Below are 18,758 nucleotides of genomic sequence, written 5' to 3' on the forward strand. Positions count from 1 at the left end.
TCACTCAATACTCACTTATATTACCCAACTTTGGTCCAAGTAACCTAATCTCGTCGGTGTCCAGCTACCTTAAGAAATATTGAGCATTCATCAACACTCTCTTAAGAATTTAAACAAAAACAACCATTGGGTAAAGCAGTAATATGAACCACATTAATCCATAAACATTAATCGAAGTTAAAACATCATCTAAAGCAAACTCCAGCCGAATTAAGTTAGATCATCTCTAGGCCACACAAATTCAAGTTATCTTTGTATCATCAATATCCCAAAATATTAGTTTAGAATAGAAGAATTAAAACAAAATGCAAAGGAAGAAATCTAGGTTTCAAAACTCAAATCCCCCCAACTCGACCTCTTGTTGCTCGTCTTCACCAAAGTTCATAGTCAGCTCAACTTGCCCTTCTTTCCACAATAAGACCTCTATCCAAGCTCAGAAAATTTGTCTTTTTTTTTCTTCTCTTCCATTTTTCTTACCTTTTATACTTGGGTTGTCCTCTAGGGTAAAATTCGTCAGCCAATGATTGATTTTTCCCTAATTTTGAAGTGAATATTCTTCAATACACGTGTATGTGGGGGACCAAATGCTGAGTGCTCTCATTCTTGACTGGGTGTTCATCGTTTTCTTCACCAGCATTGCCATGGCAACCTCTCATAATGCTTCGACAAACCTCAATCCTCTGTTATCCTTCTCCCTTAAACCTGCCATTCAGCCATAACAAAACCTTTCCACAAGAAACTAAAAGTAAAGATGTAATAAAGTAATCACCATTTCAAGTTCTTAAATGTGGTGCTTAACAAACTAGAAATGATCACGCAAGTTCCTAAAATGAAGCTAATTTTGCTTAAGTACAAGCAATTAATTAAGTCTAAAAGTATGAATTATAACTCTTTTCAAGAGTTATCACACCCCCAACCTGAATTATTGCTTGTCCTAAAGTAATGCAATGCAACGTAACAACTAATGCATGCTCTAATGCACTTCATTACCTGTACTTACACTATCGAGTTGATTAAACACTATAATTTTCAGTCTTCAGAATACCTTACACTAAGAATATGTACAATCTATCCACTAAAAACTCATCAAATCCAGATTTACAAGAACATCTCCCTAAAATCAAAATTTCCTTAAGTGTAATTGTGTGCATTCGATTGTATGCAGTCAATTCTAAAAGAACTTAGGAATTCCTGATCTAACTAACTTATTATCGCTTTCAGCTGGACTTTAGCTAATATTTCTCCCATTTATTGCTTCACTCTTTGTTTTCGGGAATTCATCTCATCACACATGTCTTTCTACTTGGAAGTGAAGATGGAGCAAACATCAAACACCCAAGCTACTTAGCACAGTCATGATTTGAAGTTATCTTCTTCACTCATGTATCCAACCACCTTTCTACTTGGAAGTGAAGATGGAGTAAACACCCAAGCTACTTGGCAGTCCTCCATAGTGGAGTGTCCCAAAATTACTTTAAGGTACTCTTATCTAAAACTTTTTTCTGGCCAAAAGTAAAGATGAAGCAAACACCAAACTCTTGGGCTACTCAACGAGACAAAAATTAGAGTCTTTACTACAAAACTTAGCTCAGCAATTTATGCCTCTAGGAGTTTAAATTTAGCCTTTCATTTGCTACATTAGTGCATTTCAGCTTAATGACTTCTATAAGAAACTGTGAGTTTTAGTCCAAAAATTCCTAAGGTCATTAAGGATTGAATGAATACATTCTAAGTGTCATAGATATGATAAAGAATCATAACCTTAGAAGTTGATTCTATTCATTTCATTTCTATATCTCGTAAAAAATTAAGGATTATTTTCATCATTGGACTTCACTAAATTAGCTATCATGAAATCAACTCAATAATGCTATAACAAAAAATTCTTTACTACTTACCAAAATGCATAAAATGTTATGGCAATTAAGAATGTCTATAAGGATAGCATATAACAAACAATTAAGAATGCTATTACTTACCAAAATTAACAAATTGCAGTGTGATTTATTTATTTAACAGAGGGTAAAAGAAACTTACTAACGGCATGTGGTGATGGTACTTCACTGCCTGCATGTTTATTTTCTTACTATATGCTTATATCTTAGCTTTCTTTTAAGTGACTAAATGGGTGGTTCCTCCTCTTCCTTGTCAGACTCGGTGATCTAGTCAATGATCCAATGGATTTCACGATTTTGTTTGGACATGGCTTCTATTAGCGGAGGTAGGACAGCTTAAGTGTTATCCTTCTGTGGTGCAGGTGTAGGGGTAGTTTCATTTTATTCTTCTTCCTCACCCTCAGTATTCACAAACTTTGTTTTCTCTGGTTCCTCCTCGGCTACTTTCCCTTTTTCAGGATTTTCTCTCACAGTTACAGGCTCTGCCTTGTCAGATGGCACTTTAATTGGTTCCTCCTCAGCACATCTAGCCTCGGGAAGTGATAGAAAATCCTTAGGGAAATCAAAAAATTTAGGTATTAGCATAATGAAATTCTTCTGCTGTGCTCTTTTTAAAGTAATATCTTGATCCTTCACATAAGAACAATAAAGTCCTGTTGTTCTTGAGCCTTTATCATTTCTTCAGCAATTTGATATTGTTGAATCTTGAATAGTAACATTCTTTGCTTCAATTGGTCTAAGGACTGCAGCACTTGTTTTTCAAATAAACTCTGAGAGGTTGAGGCTTTTGCAGAGGCATAGTACCTGCAGAATATATAGGTGCCTTACTTTGTTGGTGTTGTTCTTGTGTCTCTACTCCTTCAATTTTTTCACATATAGATCCTGACATTCCTCCCTTTTTTGGGGTAACATCCTCATTGGCATTCAAAGAGACTTCAACCATTCTGCAAAGAGCATTGATTAGGGAAGGGAAATTTTGACTGCCCACATTCTTTTTCGTACACCAATGCACCTCATGAAAAATAACCTTGTCGATGTTTAGTTTCCTACCCATGATGATCGAATGCAACAATAGCATTTGTTCCTTACACATTATGAAATTGTGGGTAGATGGCATTAACCTACTTTTGAGGAAGTGATACCAGACCTTACAAATGGGCTTTAGTGAAGTCCTTTTGACCGTGTGACATTCTTGGTTGGACACAGTGCATCGAGTTCCTTTCACACACAAGTCCTTCAACATCTGATATAAACCTTTACCATTTATGTTTTCAGTGAACGGGTATACTCATCTTGAACATCTGTCAGCCCAAATTGGGCATTGATTCTATCTTCATCAAATGGACCAATTTTCCCCGAACATAAATGAAGCGGTTATCAAATGAAGTTATATGTTCAAAGAATTCTCGAACAACTTTTCCCAAAACATCGTCCGAGTGCAAGCAGAAGATTTGCCAATTGTGCGTTTCTATAATAGATGAAACAAACTTGTCATAACCCATGTGTGGCTCATCTTTAAACAAAAAACCTTTCTCAAATCATAATGGTCTCTTGGAAATGTTGGTGCCATATTCTGATGCAACAGTACTGTTGAAAAAAATTTTCCATTGGGTGGCACCTGTCTGAAAAGATTCGACACCCTTAGAAGTTGTTTTGACTCTTGCCACTAATTAGTCTTAAAAAATCCTTGTGAGTTTTCTATAGTCTAAATAGGAAAATGGTTTGCGAAAATACTCAAGAGAAGTTAATGGGAGGAAGTGTATAGTTCAAGAAGGGATGCAAAGGAGATTAAGAAAGATGAAAAGGGAAATGTTGTGCAACTGCGGGTAAATGAAAGAGTGTTGGCAGTTGGAGAGATGTAAACGGGGGTAATGGGTTGGGTGGTTTGTAGAAACTTACAGGGTAAATATTGTGAAAAAGAGGGAAGAGGGAAAAGTAAAAAGGGTTTTGGAGGGAACCCTAGAATGACCTGGCCTTAAATTTTTTTGGCACTTTCTTCATAGGCTTCCCAATCAGGATAGGATCATGTTGTCCAAAATCTTTTCCTTGGACTTTGTCTCCCTTTTCAAACCACATTTTCTCTCGTTTCAATGTCCACTTACCTACTTTGTTATGGTATAATTTACTTTTATATTATTGGGGCAAACACTTATTGGTATTAAATCTCTAATGCTTGCACTTTCATTTTTCTCTCTAATTCCTACAAAATATGTACTCTAATAAAAAATATAACCAGAATTGAAAATAACATCAAGTAATTCAAGATGAAAATCGTAAAAACAAAATTAAAGTAAAAAAATAGAAAAATTAAAGACAGGAAAGATGTTGAGCTTAAACATCTCTAAGGTCAATGGATTGTTTGTTTCAATTTACATGAGCATCCCAGTAGTGTTTTAAACGTTTTCCATTAACTTTAAATGTGACCCTCGTCTGCATATCCTTGACATCCACTACTCTATAAAGGTATACTTTGGCTACTTCAAAGGGACCTGACTAGCGAGATTTTAGTTTGCCAGGGAATATTTTCAACCTTGAGTTGAATAACAACACCTGTTGTCCGGGTTCAAATTGTCATGGCATAATTCTCTTATCATGCAAGTGCTTGGTTTTCTCCTTATAAAGTTTAGCTTTCTCATACGCTTGTGCCCTAAATTATTCCATTTCATTAAATTCAAGCAATCTTCTATTTCCAGTAGCTTTCCAATTTATGTTCAATTGTTTTCCAGTATAGTATGCCTTGTACTCTAAATCAACCGAAAAATGGCATGGTTTTCCATAGATGAGCTTGAATGGTGACATTCTTATTAAGGTTTTGTAAGCAATGTGATATCACCATAAAGCTTTGTCCAGTCTTAAAGGTCAATCCTTACAATTTGGATTAACGAATTTCTCCAAAATCTACTTAATTTCTCAATTGGAAATTTCAACTTGCCAGTTCATTTATGGATGATAGGCTATGGCAATCTTTTTTTTTACTCTGTACCTTTGCAGGGCGTTGGGAAATAGCTTACAATCGAAGTGAGATCCCTCATCAGTAATGATGGCTCGAGGCGTACCGAATCTCACAAAGATGTTCTTGTGTAGGAACTTCATCACTGACCTGGCATCATTAGTAGGTAGAGCTATGGCTTCTACCCACTTAGAGACATAATCTACTGCCACATGTATAAATTACTGAACGAGGGTGGAAATGGACTCATAATGTCTATCCCCCAAACATCGAACAACTCGATTTCCAAAATATTTTACAGTGGCATTTTATGTCTCCTTGATAGGTTGCTTGTTCTTTGACAACGATAGCATACCTTATAAAATTCATGGGTGTCTTTGAACAAATTCAACCAATAGAACCCAAATTGCAGTACCTTTGTTGCAATTCTTACTCCTCCAAAATGCCCTCCATATGGGGCTGAATGACAATGTTGCAATACACTGTTCATCTCTTCATCAGGAATACATCTTCGAATTATTTGATCAGCACATTGCTTATATAGATAAGGCTCATCCCAACAGAAGAATCTTGCATCATTCAAGAATTTCCATTTGCCTTGGCTATTCGAATTAGGTGACAATAGTCCACTGACTAAGAAGTTTACAATATCCGCATACTAAGGCAATTTCATGGAAATTAACAATTGCTCGTCTGGGAAATCATCCTTAATAAGCTTGATATTGCCATCTTCATTTCTAGCTTCTAATCTTGATAGATGATTTGCCATTTGATTTTCAATTCCTTTTCTGTCTCGAATCTCCAAATCAAACTCTTGCAGTAAGAGTATCCATTGAATTAGTCTTGGCTTTGCATCTTTCTTAGTCACTGAATACTTAATGGCAGAATGGTTTGTCTAAACTGACTTTGGTACCAACAAAATATGATCGAAATTTATCGAATGCAAATACTACAGCCAATAATTCCTTTTCGATGGTGGTGTCATAAAGTTTTACATCAGCTAGAGTTCGACTGGCATAATAGATCGCATGAAAAATTTTATCTTTCCTTTGTCCCAGTACTACTCCCACAGTATAATCACTGGCATCACACATGAGCTCGAATGGCAATGTCCACTCAGGAGCTATTACACTCGGTGCAACCATCGGTCGCTTTTTTAACTCCTTGAAAGCTAACATATAAGGTTCATCAAAGATGAAAGGTTTATTTTGTTCCAACAAGGCACACAAGGGCTTAGAGATATTAAAAAATTCTTTGGTAATCTCTTATAGAATCCAGCATGCCTTAAGAAACTCATAATTCCCTTAACACTCGTTGGAGTTGGAAGCTTCTCAATCACTTCAATTTTTGCCTTGTCAACTTTCATTCCTTTATGGGAAACCTTATGCCCTAGGACAATGCCTTCTCTTACCATGAAATGACACTTCTCCCAGTTTAAGACGAGGTTAGGCTCATCACAGTATTGAAGTACCAATTCTAAGTTGTGTAAATAACCTTCAAAATTATCCCAAAATACCCAGAAATCATTCATAAACACTTCAAGGAAATTCTCAACCATATCCAAGAATATGGAAATCATGCACAGTTGAAATGTTACTGGTGCATTACACAAAACAAAGAAAATTCTTCTAAAGGTGAATGTACCACACGGACAGGTGAATGTTGTCTTTTCTTGATCCTCTAAGGAAAGTGCAATCTAATTGTACCAAGAGTATCCATCTAAGAAATAGTAGAAGTCCTTTCCAGTTAATCGATCAAGTATTTGGACAATGAATGGCAATGAAAATTAGTCCTTCCTTGTGGCTTTGTTGAGCTTATGATAGTCCATGTAGACTTGCCATCCTGTGACAATTCGTGTAGGTATAAGCTCATTATTGTCATTACTGATAATGATGGCACCTCCCTTCTTTCGCAAACATTGGACTAGACTCGCCTAAGACTATCAGAGATTAGGTAGATAATGCTAGCGTCCAACAATTTGATTATCTCAGTCACCAGCTCTTTCATAATGGGGTTCAATCTCCTTTGCTGCTCAATAGAATTGTCATGGCAGTCTTCTAGCAGAATATTATACATGCAGAGTGTGGGGTTGATTCTTAAGCAACCAAATACCTTTTTGAATTTCTTAAGCATAATTAACAACTTAACCTCTTACTCATAAGTTAGTTCAGTAGACAACAACGGGTAGCGTGTTATCTTTTCCTAAATATGTGTAATTTAACTCTGAAGGTAGAGGTTTTAATTCTAAGGTGGGTGGTTCTTCTATGGGAAACTTAAAAGGGATGAAAGTTCGAGCAAATGAATCAAATGTGTCAAACCTCTTTCCAAGTCTATTGATAATTAGTTTAGACTTCAGTAACTCATTGTCGTGTCCTAATGGCTCTTCATCATCAATATCAACTGAATTTGATTCATTATATTCTTTGTGATAGTATTCTTTCTTAAATTCCTCTTCCACAACGGAATCTAACAAACTAACAACATGACACTCTTCGATATTATCAGCACATTTCTGAGCCTTAAAAACATTAAAAGTGATTTGTTGATCATTCACCCTCGTAGTTAATTCTCCCTTTTGAACATCAATTGCAATCCTACCTATTGCAAGGAAAGGTCTACCCAGAATAATAGGCACATCTTTGTTAGCTTTACAATCTAACACACTAAAATTAGCAGGAAAAATGAAATTATCTACCCTTACCAGGACATCCTCGATTTTACCTTCTGGGTGTGCATATGATCAATCTGCCAATTGCAAGGTTACAGTGGTAAGTCTTGCTTCACCAATTCTCAACTTTTTGAACACAGACATAGGCATAAGATTTATGCTCACTCCTAAATCACACAAGGCATTCCCAACATATTGGTTGCCAACTGAACAAGGTATTGTGAAGGTTCCTGGGTCCTTAAACTTTAGAGCCAATTTATTTGTCAACATAGCATTGCACCCTTCAGTGAGTGTGACTATTTCAGATTCTCCCAATCATCCTTTCATTGAAAGTATGTCTTTTATTAACTTAACATAGTTAGGCGTTTGCTCCAAGGCTTCCACCAAAGGTATATTGATGTGAAGTTGCTTAAGGACATCTAAAAATCGCCTGAAATGTTGGTCTTGTTTGTGATTTTGAAAGCGTTGGGGAAATGGTAAAAATGAGCTAACCTCAGATTGTAATGATTTTTTTGCTTGGGCATTGTGTTCGGCAATGCTATGTGAGTTTACTTCAGCATTCTTTGGTCCAGTTTTCTCAGTTGTGGTGCTCTTCTTAGGTTCTTCAAGGGTTTTGCTTGTAATTGTTTCTGGATTAGCTAATTCGGGAACAACATTCTTGACAACTCTATCTAGTTGTATGTCACTTCTAAGAGTGACTGCTCTACAATGTTCCTTCCCATGTGGTTTGCATTCTTGGTATCACTAGGCAAAGTTCCTTATGTTCTTGAGTTCAAAGCATTAGCTATCTGTTCTACTTGATTCTCTAAAGCTTGTAATGATGATACTTGGCTCTGGACCATAGCATCGTTCTTGTCCATATACTCCTTCAGTAGAGACTCAATAGATGAGGAAGAAGATGATGTCTATCCTTATTGGACTCGTTGTTGAGGCGGTATAGACTGATTGAAACAAGGTGGAACATTCATGGCATTGGGTCTAATAGCCATGTTAGAATTTCCAACCCCTTGATTGTTCCACCCAAAATTTGGTTGTTGTTTCCAACCAAGGTTATACATGTTGGAATACAGAATGTTATTCATATTGAAATTTCCCATATAGTAGACACATGTTGGGTTCGAGGGACAATTTTCAAACATGTGATCCTCACCACAATAAACACAAGATAACCCACCTACTTTCAACTCTTTCACCTCACTAGGCTTTTGCATAGTCTTTATCATGTTCACTAAAGAAGATACCTGAGCAATAAGCGAGATAATACCATCAAGTTCGAATGATCTAGCCACTCTCCTACCAGTTCCAGCTCTTTTTATGAGGTATTGATAATCATTATTGGCGATTCTCTCCAAAATCTCGTAAGCTTCATTGTAAGACTTATCCAACAAAGTTCCATTAGTTGAAGCATCAACAACCATCTATGTTTGTGCATTCAAACCATTGTAGAACTTCTCCATTTGGGTCCAACGTTGAAATCCATGCATAGGACATTTCCTAAGCAAATCCTTGAATCTTTCCAATACTTCATACAATGTTTCATCCCCTAGTTGCTTGAACGATGTTATGTCATTTCTCAGTTTGGCATTCATATCGGGTGGGTTATATCACATTAGAAATCTTTGACAAAGATCATTCCATGATTTTATTGTTCCAAATGGTAAAGCGTTGAGTCATGTTCTAGCATGATCTCTTAAAGAATAGGGAAACAGTTTGAGTTTTAAGGAATCTTCAGGGATACCTTGCTATCTGAAAGAATCACAGTCCACCAAGAAAAGTCTCAAGTGCAATCTAGGATCATCAATTGGTAAACCACCAAATTGACCAATTGATTGAAGCATCTGAAACATTACAGGTTTTAGATCAAAATGGGGAGCTTGAATTTGTGGCCTGACTATTCTAGGATTCAGGTTGTCTAAGATAGGCACTACATGCTCTAGAATTGGTCTATCCCGATCATAAAACATCTGAGCAACAAGAGGATTAACATTCAGAGCTCTCAAATTAAGTTGCTCATTCATAGCAGGTGGATTGTTACCCTCTTGATTCATTGCTCTTTGTTCTCTTCTCCTTCTTAGCAAGGTCCTTTCAATTTCTAAATATAAGGGATAGAGTCTTTCAACAAGAGTGCTTCTATGCATAAAGCTACTAACAGATCTGTTGAGATCACGAATTAGCAACTAAAACTATAAAAATTGCAATAAAAAAACTAAAGTTACCAATTGCCAATCCCCAGCAACGGTGCCAAAAACATGTCACGTGTGAATATGATGTGTGAATTGTGAAAGTGTACACATTGAATCAAGTAATAAAGTGATGACGGAGTATTGTTCCCACGATGATTGGATGAGTGCACTTTGTCTAAGTTATCATAATTGAAAAAAAAGATAAATGTATCGAATGATGTTTAATAAAATTAAAATGGGATTAACACATTAGAAGTGAGAGTAATGAAGGATACTAGCAGAGATTACCATTGCAACAAATCAAACAAGAGTATTAGGGACTTTAGCAAGGTTAGAATATTAGTTGTTAAGACTGAGATTACTAAAGGATCTGTTCTAACCCGTGAATAATGCCATGAAAAAACTATGGCAAACTTCCTATTCGTTTGGGTACTAATGTGGTTTACTTCTGACGAAAGCAAGACCTAGGGTTACTCACCCCTAAGGCATTATATGTCTATAGCTAGGGATTAACAACTACTACTAAAGCTCATCCCTCTAAATAATATAAGTTAAGGCTCTATGTCTAGAGTTTACATGAGTATTTCATTCAACACTCACTTATATTACCCAACTTCGGTCCAGGTAACCTAATCCTGTCGGTATCAAGATACCAAAGACTTATTGAGCATTCATCAACACTTGCTTAAGCATTTAAACAAAAACAACCATTAAGTAAAGCAGTAATATGAACTACATTAATCCATAAACATTAGTTGAAGTTAAAACATCATCCAAAGCAAACCTCAATCGTATTAGGTTAGCTCATGGTTCGGCTACACAAATTCAAGTTGTTTTAGTATCATCAATATCCCAAAATATTAGTTTAGAACAGAATAATTGAAATAAAATGTAGAGGAAGAAATATGGGTTTCAAAATTCAAATCCCCCAACTCAGTGTCTTGTTGCTCGTCTTTACCAAAGTTCACAGTCAGCTCAACTTGCCTTTCTTGCCAAAATGAGACCTCTGCCCAATCTCAAAAAATTTGTCGTTTTTTCTTCTCTCTCCTTTTAATCGCCTTTTATACTTGGGCTGTCCTCTAGGGTAAAAGTTGTGAGCCAATAATTACTTTTCCCTAATTTTGAGGTGAATATTTCCCATTACACATGCATGTAGGGGACCAAATGCTAAGTGCTCTCCTTGTTGATTGGGTGTTTATCATTTTCTTCATCATCATTGCCATGGAAACCTCTCATAATGCCTTGGCAAACATCCAAGCTCTGCTATTCTTCTCCCTTAAACCTACCATTCAGCCACAACAAGACCTTTCCATAAGCAATTAAAAGTAAAGATGCAATAAAGTAATCACCATCTCAAGTTCTTAGATGCACTGCTTAATTGACTAGAAATGATCATGCAATTACCTAAAATGAAGCTAATTTTACTTAAATACAAGCAATTAATTAAGTCTAAAAGTATGAATTGTAACTCTTTTCAATAGTTATCAGTGTGCCAAACCATGTGCAGCAAAAATGTATCTTTTTAAACAAGTTACCATTTCAACCATGTCAAAACCTATACCAATTCTAATATCTAGTACTACACATGTCAAAACACACCTAAACCATTACCTTAAACAACTAACCAATATGCCTCAATGGCATCTTTCACAACAAGATTCAAATAAAATAATTAATCCCCTTTCATGCCAATTTAAACTATGACCATATAGATTCACTACAAGCAATCAAAACAGTAGGTTATGACCACCTATAAATAGTCATATTACCAAAACCAACCATACATAAGTTTAGTATCATATTCACACTCAAGACTTATACCAATTACATATTTATATCACCTCAAACATGCACCTAGGAACCTTTTACAATCCACATACCAAAATGCCATTCATTTCAACCATTTGAACACCAAACAACCATTTATATTCTTATTTCATAACTTACCAAGTTGTCATTAACCTTACTTGTAAACATATTTTATAAACACCTTAAAAATCAAGCAATTCATATGGATCAAGACCATTTCCACATACCAAAACTTATACCACCAAATTTAAAGCCAAACAAACCTATCAATCCAATCATGTTATATCAACCTACGGAACATTAGAACTTAGCCATTCACTTGTCTCAAACATGGCTTGTCGTAATGCCAAATTTACACAAACATTTGCACAACTTATCAAATCATCCGAAATCAATATCATCATTAGGCCAAAATTATAATCACTTAAAACAACATAAGTACAACTCCAACCCTATATACATGCCACATAACTAAGTATAAGGAAATGAAAGGACCACCAAATTAGACGCTAGATAGTGTGAGCTCCAGGTTGATCCAACCGACGCATTCTATAAAACAACCTATACAGGGACAAAAAAGCAAACAAGATAAGCATTACAAATGCTTAGTAAGCTAATATGAAATGAACTCAACATGTCTTAATCTTAATCTAACTTAAACTATTAAACCAATTCGGTAACTAATATGGCATCCTTATCTTCCTTGAACTTTTGTATACATTTCGACAAAAACAACCAATAAGTTAGTTTACTTATATGTTAAGAACTACCAATGTAATTCACATATATCTATGCAACGATTTGTTATAGCAAAACATATTGTATCCAATTTATACTCAATTTATTAACACATATACTCAAGTTCTTATTCATATCAAATTAAAACATGATCGTTTGGCAACATAATAATTTAATCCATTCTTATCCCTTGACATTCTCATAATCATGTAACATATCCATATATATTCCCATGAACCATCTTTTTCAACAACCATATAACATTTCACAAATGAGTCCTTCACGATCAATTCATTAGGTCATAATTATTTAATTACAAGTTATAAACATACAATATAACATAAACAAATATTAATTCAAATAAAATCACACAAATTTGCCTGACAATTAATATACTCAAGAATTGAACATAAATATCATACGCAACTCATATACAACATTTAATACATATTTGAACCTTTATACCAATTCACTTTCACAACTTGTTTATTGCTTGAAGAACAATAGTAAATTTACTTCAAACACACGGAATAAGATTGTTCACACAAGCTGTGAGAATGGGCCTACTCACACGAGCTGTGGGTTGGGATGGTAACTTTACATGCTGTTGTTCACACGAGATATGAAGAATCCGCAACAAATGCAAGACCTTAGCCATCGATAAAACATCCAAAACCAGCACTCAAAATTGTATAAACCCTATTGACATGTCATATGTGTCTTAGTTATTCACTAAGTTCACACGGACATTATTCCTCGTATTCAATCCATTTTTAATCTTTATAGTTGTATACTCGCTTTTCATATTTCCAATAAAAATTCACATACACTTACAGTGATTTATCATCATATACACATCATTAAATCATATCACAACTTTGATATGTCATTTCTACTCATCTATTCACTACTATCGTTTAAATTTCTTATTTTACAAATTAATCTAATAGATGTCGTACTAATAACAATTACACTTGTATATATTTAAAATTCTTAAGTATAAACACACAATTAAAACATAAGAATAGAATACAGTAAGTTCTATATGAACTTACCTGGAAAACAGCAACCAACGAGAAGTTGAAGACTAATATGTAATTTCTACTATTTCTCGATTATCATCCGATTGATCCATATCCCAATCTATAATAATTCATTTCAATTTATCAATTTTACACATCTTTTAACAGCTTATTACAACAATATATCAATTCTATCTCATTTTACAAAAGTTCCCTAAAGTTTCACATTTTATTCAATTTAGTCCTTAAAATCGAAATAGTTATATCTTTAAATTTTAAGCTTCATTTTTCAATCTAATTTCAATTTCATTCCTGCACAACCCACTAAATTTAAAAATTATAGAAATTTCTTGTCAATTTCAAAATATTTTTATTTTAGTCCCTAAGTTCAAAACTAACAAAATTTACTTTACAATTTAGTCCATAATCAAATCTAAGCTTATAACCAAGCTATTTAATAGCAAAAAAATCAAAAAAATCAATGGAAACATTTTAAAACTTTAATAGTTTTCTGATTCAGTACCTGGGCTAGCTAAATTAAACTACAACAATCTCAAAAGTATAAAACTTATGAAAAACGAACTCAAATTGGCTTATCATGCAAGAGGGCCAAACATGGAAGCTTCAACAATGCTTCTCTTGTTTCTTTTTCTTGTTTTCAGTTGAATTTGGTGAAAAAAAAAAGATGATGGCATTTTTCCTTTCTTTTTATCACTTATATTATTTTATTATTTAATTTATATTAATTTAATTAAGGCAAACTTTAAAATTAATAAAATGCTTCATCCACAAACCGTCCAATAATCTTTAAAATGGATAATTTTTCATTTAAAGCCTTGAATAATTACTATTTAAGCCCTTATAACTAATAAAAATCTATAGCGATTAACTTTTATCACTTTTACGATTCAATCATTATACATTAATTAGTTATCAAAACACTAAAATTTTCAGACCAAACTTCAATTCACCTATATAATAACTTTATAAATATTCAATAATAATTATGACCTCAGTTTACAGAAATGATGTTTCGATACCTCATTTTCCAAAACCACTTGTACTTTAACTAACTGTTCAATTAGCAAAGTCTATCATATCAAAATTCACTATATCACTACTCGTACATATTAAATAATAATATTTACGGGCTCGTTCGTCGAAATTGTGGTCTTGAAATCATTATTTCTAATACCACGAAAAAATATATTGTTACAGGAGAGTTTGAATTGATTCGTAATTTTAGCATTTTTAATTGTCAGTGGTTGAATTGTGATAGTTGTTTGCTTGGTCTTAAAGCATGGGTTTTGTTTCCCTTTTTGCATGCTATTTTCTTTCAGGTAAGTTCGAAAACTACTTCGTTAGTCTATTGAAGTATCTAGACACTAGAAAAATTTTGATTCTATAATTTGATTCTGACAAGAAAATATTTAGATTCGCTTAAATATTTGAGATAAAATTGTGTGCAAAATTGAGTGCTTCATGCTGTTAATTTTGTGCTAAATTGGTTAAGACACCTTATTTGAATTTTTTTTTTTTTGTAAATAAACTTTTGTCTTATCTTGTGTTCGAAAAATTTTTGAAATTTTGAAAAAAAAAGAAGAAAAAATTGGAAAATAATTTGTCCAATAAATACTCTGCTAACTAATTAGATTATGAATAAAGTCTTAAAATTATGACCGATTAAATAATTTGAGTCAAATTCTTTGGTTGTCATCTGTCTTCACGTCAAAAGGTCAAATGATGTTCTAAGCTATTTACTAACTCTATTGATCTTAAAAATTATGAGTAGAGCTAGTAGTCATCTAAAGATGTGACGAATTGAGTAGCAGTAATAGGGTGCTTGTGTCACGGGGCTAGAAATTTAGTCTCACAATTCGTACGGCCTTAGGCGATTCCTTGGTTTCAAATGTGCCTAAGTCAGCCTAACTCCCACAAAGTGAGGATCCTCATAGAATTCCTCCAAGACATCAATTTATATAGCAGAAGCAACACAAGCCAAAAAATACTCAAAAGAACAGAATAGCCATAGAAAAATAATGCACGAGAGGTGTTTGAGTAAATGCTCTCAATTTATTATTCTCTACTAAAGAATGGAATACAATAGACGATTTTCAACTAAGGGGAGGCTCTTATTTATAATTGAGCTCCCCCAAATCCAACAGTCTAGCTGCATTTAATCGACGGACTAGATGAATCATATCCCTACAATTAAGGAATTCACAAGATTTACACAATCAAATCTAATCTAATATTATCAGATATTATTCTTCTCAATCTTCTAATACTAGTTTCCCTATTTACCAAGGTAGACTCGTTGGCAAAAAGCCCTCGCTTTCACTAGCCCCAATTCTGACTTGCCTCAATCCAAACCCTTTTGATCTACACAAGCAGGCTTCGGCATGCCCATAGCCCCTTAGCTTTCTCGCTTCAGAAATTTGAAAGGGTCCTTGTATTCTTGTCAAGCCAATGGTAAGTCAAAATGTAAAACACTATCATAGTGTTCGAGATTCACCTCGTTCGTTGCATTTACTCGACTCGACTATCCAGTTTGCATCACCCCTTTCCCAAAGTTTGATGCACAACCCACCTTTCCCATAAGTGGTAACTCCTCCAATGACTCAATAGAAATTAGCCTCATTGATCCTAGCTTCAAAGTTTGCATCACTAATTTTTCCTCTAAGTTTGATGCACAACTCACCTCTTCCTTGGGTGGAAGCCTTTCCAATGACTCAGCAAGCTCCGTCGCTTTCCCTGAGTTGAGTCTCACTGGTCCTAGCTTCAATGTTTGCATCACTACTCTTTCCCATAAGTTTGATGCACAACTCACCTCTTCCTTGGGTGAAAGCCCCTCCGACGACTCAAGAAGCTTCGTTGCTACCTTTCCCTTGACCACGGATATGGACAATTCCACAACTAATGCAGACCACGACACAAGAAGAATTTCACTCGCTTCTTCTTATTCCTCTTTGCCCTCTTGGCTTTGACTCTTCCCTCGATCGAACCAAGTCTCATGGGTGCCTTATTTGACCCATCGTCCCTTTCAATAACAGACTTCTTCGAACAATTCTGTAACCTATACGGTCCACTACACAAAAAACACTCAACTAGCTTCTTCTTACTCTATTTGGCCATGTTGGCTTTGACACCCCTTGTGGTCGAACCAAGTCTCTCGGCCTTACCTTCTGGCTTTTCATTTTTAGAAAGCATGGATCTCTTTAAACATTTTTTTAACATATGTGAACAGATACAAAGGAAGCATTTTATCTTGTCCCTCTTTTCCTTCAGGTTGTTAGGTTTCCTCTTCCCAACTCATGGTTTCTCATTACCACCATTGTTATTGCTATTGTCATTATCTTCTTCAGACTTGAAAGACTCAAGCTTATCTTTCTCTAGACCCAACTTGACTATGGACTCTGCTACCATCATGGCTTTCGACAGCTCTTGGACACCTCCACTTTCCAATTCTTGTCTGACCCACAGCATTAACCCATTCTTGAAGGCAAGAAACGCCTCGTTCTCATTCACATCTGAAATTTGGAGTATGAGTTCCCTGAACTTTCAAATATACTCCCCAACTGTGCCTCGTTATGTAAGTTATTGCAACTTTTGTTAAGTTTACTCATCGGCATATTTCGGATAAAATTATCATTTCAATTCATGTCGGAACTCTTCCCAGGTCTCAATCTCACATGTCTTTTTTTTTGTGGACCTACTCCACCACAATAAAAGCACAAAATTATTAAAAAAATGGTAGCAGTATTTACCTTAATAGCATCATCCGTGATGCCTTCGGTATGAAAGTATTGCTCCATTCTCCACAAGAAATTGTCCACATTACATGGGGACCATGTCCCCGCAAACTCTTTTGGCTTTGGAACATCTACATTACGATTGAATATTGTACTCGACACTCCTCTATCCACGACTGCTCGACACAAAGCAAGCTCTCCCTCGAGTTCCTCTATTCTTGTGTTCAAAGCCCTCGTCATGGCCATTGTTTCCTCTTTTAAAGCCAACACAATACCCTCAAAAGCATCATTCCTCTCCGTCAGCTTATTTCTAATGGAATTCAGCGCCCTTTCACCTTTTCCGCATTGGTCTCGTGAGACTCTAACATAAACTCTCTGAGTTTATCCTCCATTGAATCAAATTCATCGGTGCATCAACAACTACCTTTAGCGTCTCACTCATGTCCCTCATAGGCTCTTCGAGATTGATCACTCGTCCCTCTATAGCCAACAGCATATCCTTCAATAGGATTGGTTTTTTGGCCCATCCGTGGGTCTTCCTTGACTTATTCTGATCGAAAAAAATTTTCGACATCTTGAACGGTGCCTTCGCAACCTAAGCTCTAATACCAACTATCACGGGGTTAGAACTTTAGTCTCGCAATCCATGCAGTCTTAGGCAATTCTTTCATTTCAAATGTGCCTAAGTCAGCCTAACTCCCATAAAGTGAGGATCCTCACAGAATTCCTCTAATGTACCAATTTATATAATAAAAGCAACACAAGCCAAAAGAATGCTCAAAAGAACAGAATAGCGACAGAAAAATAATGCACGAGATGTGTTTGAGTAAATACTCTCAATTTATTATTCTCTACTAAATAATGGAATACAATGGACGATTTACAACTAAAGGGGAGGCTCTCTATTTATAGTTGAGCTCCCCCAAATCTAATGGTCTAGCTACATTTACATCGATAGATGAGATAAAGCTTATCCCTACAATTAAGGGATTTACAAGATTTACACAATCAAATCAAATCTAATGTTATCAGATATTATTCTCCTCAATCTTCTAAAATTAGTTTCCCTATTTACCAATATAGCTTAATTTTTCATATCTGCTTCATTAGGCCACCCAGGCTTCAAATAAACAGGCTTCTCCATCAATTTTTTAAGTCGGGTCAGTTCTTTGCACTTTGGCCCATGACAGTTGTCATACTTCTTAATGTAAAAAGATTTAGTGACACTCTAGACACACTATTTAATTTTTCAAAAAAAAACTGAACTCTAGAAATGAGACAATTTTTTGTTTATGGTTGCGAATTTTTGTTAAGTTTGGTGTCTTGGTAATTTAACATGAATTGATATTATGGAGTCTAATTATGATAATACTTGATGATTTTAGCTTAATTGAATTGTGAATCAACGTGTTAGCTTGAGGGAGACAGTTGTAGGATGGAAATTTTACTAATGTCTATTTGCCTGATTGGATTGAAGATTATAGTGATTGAATTGACTTGAACGATTATGGTATGCTTGAATTGACAAATGCATGAAATGCTTGGGGGTAAACATTGGCTAAGTGGGGGATTTTATAATGCGCTTAATCAACATATTTTTAATATTTATTTTAATTAATTTTATACATAAATTTTATCTAATTTGACACTTAATCCATCATTTTTTTATATAGCTATAATCATTTTCTAAGTGGGGGGATGAGTTTCTATTTTTTAGAATTCAATTTAATGGTTTTATATT

The 18,758-nt window shown here is 34.9% G+C and overlaps 1 non-coding gene across 1 annotated transcript; it reads left to right on the top strand.

Annotated features, from left to right (window-relative positions):
- Positions 1-8,986: 8,986 nt before the first annotated feature.
- On the top strand, positions 8,987-9,093 carry LOC121222753 (small nucleolar RNA R71). Its single transcript, XR_005920124.1, has one exon. It is a non-coding gene; the product is annotated as a small nucleolar RNA R71 (small nucleolar RNA).
- Positions 9,094-18,758: the final 9,665 nt, after the last annotated feature.

This window comes from Gossypium hirsutum, chromosome D10 (assembly GCF_007990345.1).
Source record: "Gossypium hirsutum isolate 1008001.06 chromosome D10, Gossypium_hirsutum_v2.1, whole genome shotgun sequence".
Taxonomy (NCBI): domain Eukaryota; kingdom Viridiplantae; phylum Streptophyta; class Magnoliopsida; order Malvales; family Malvaceae; genus Gossypium; species Gossypium hirsutum.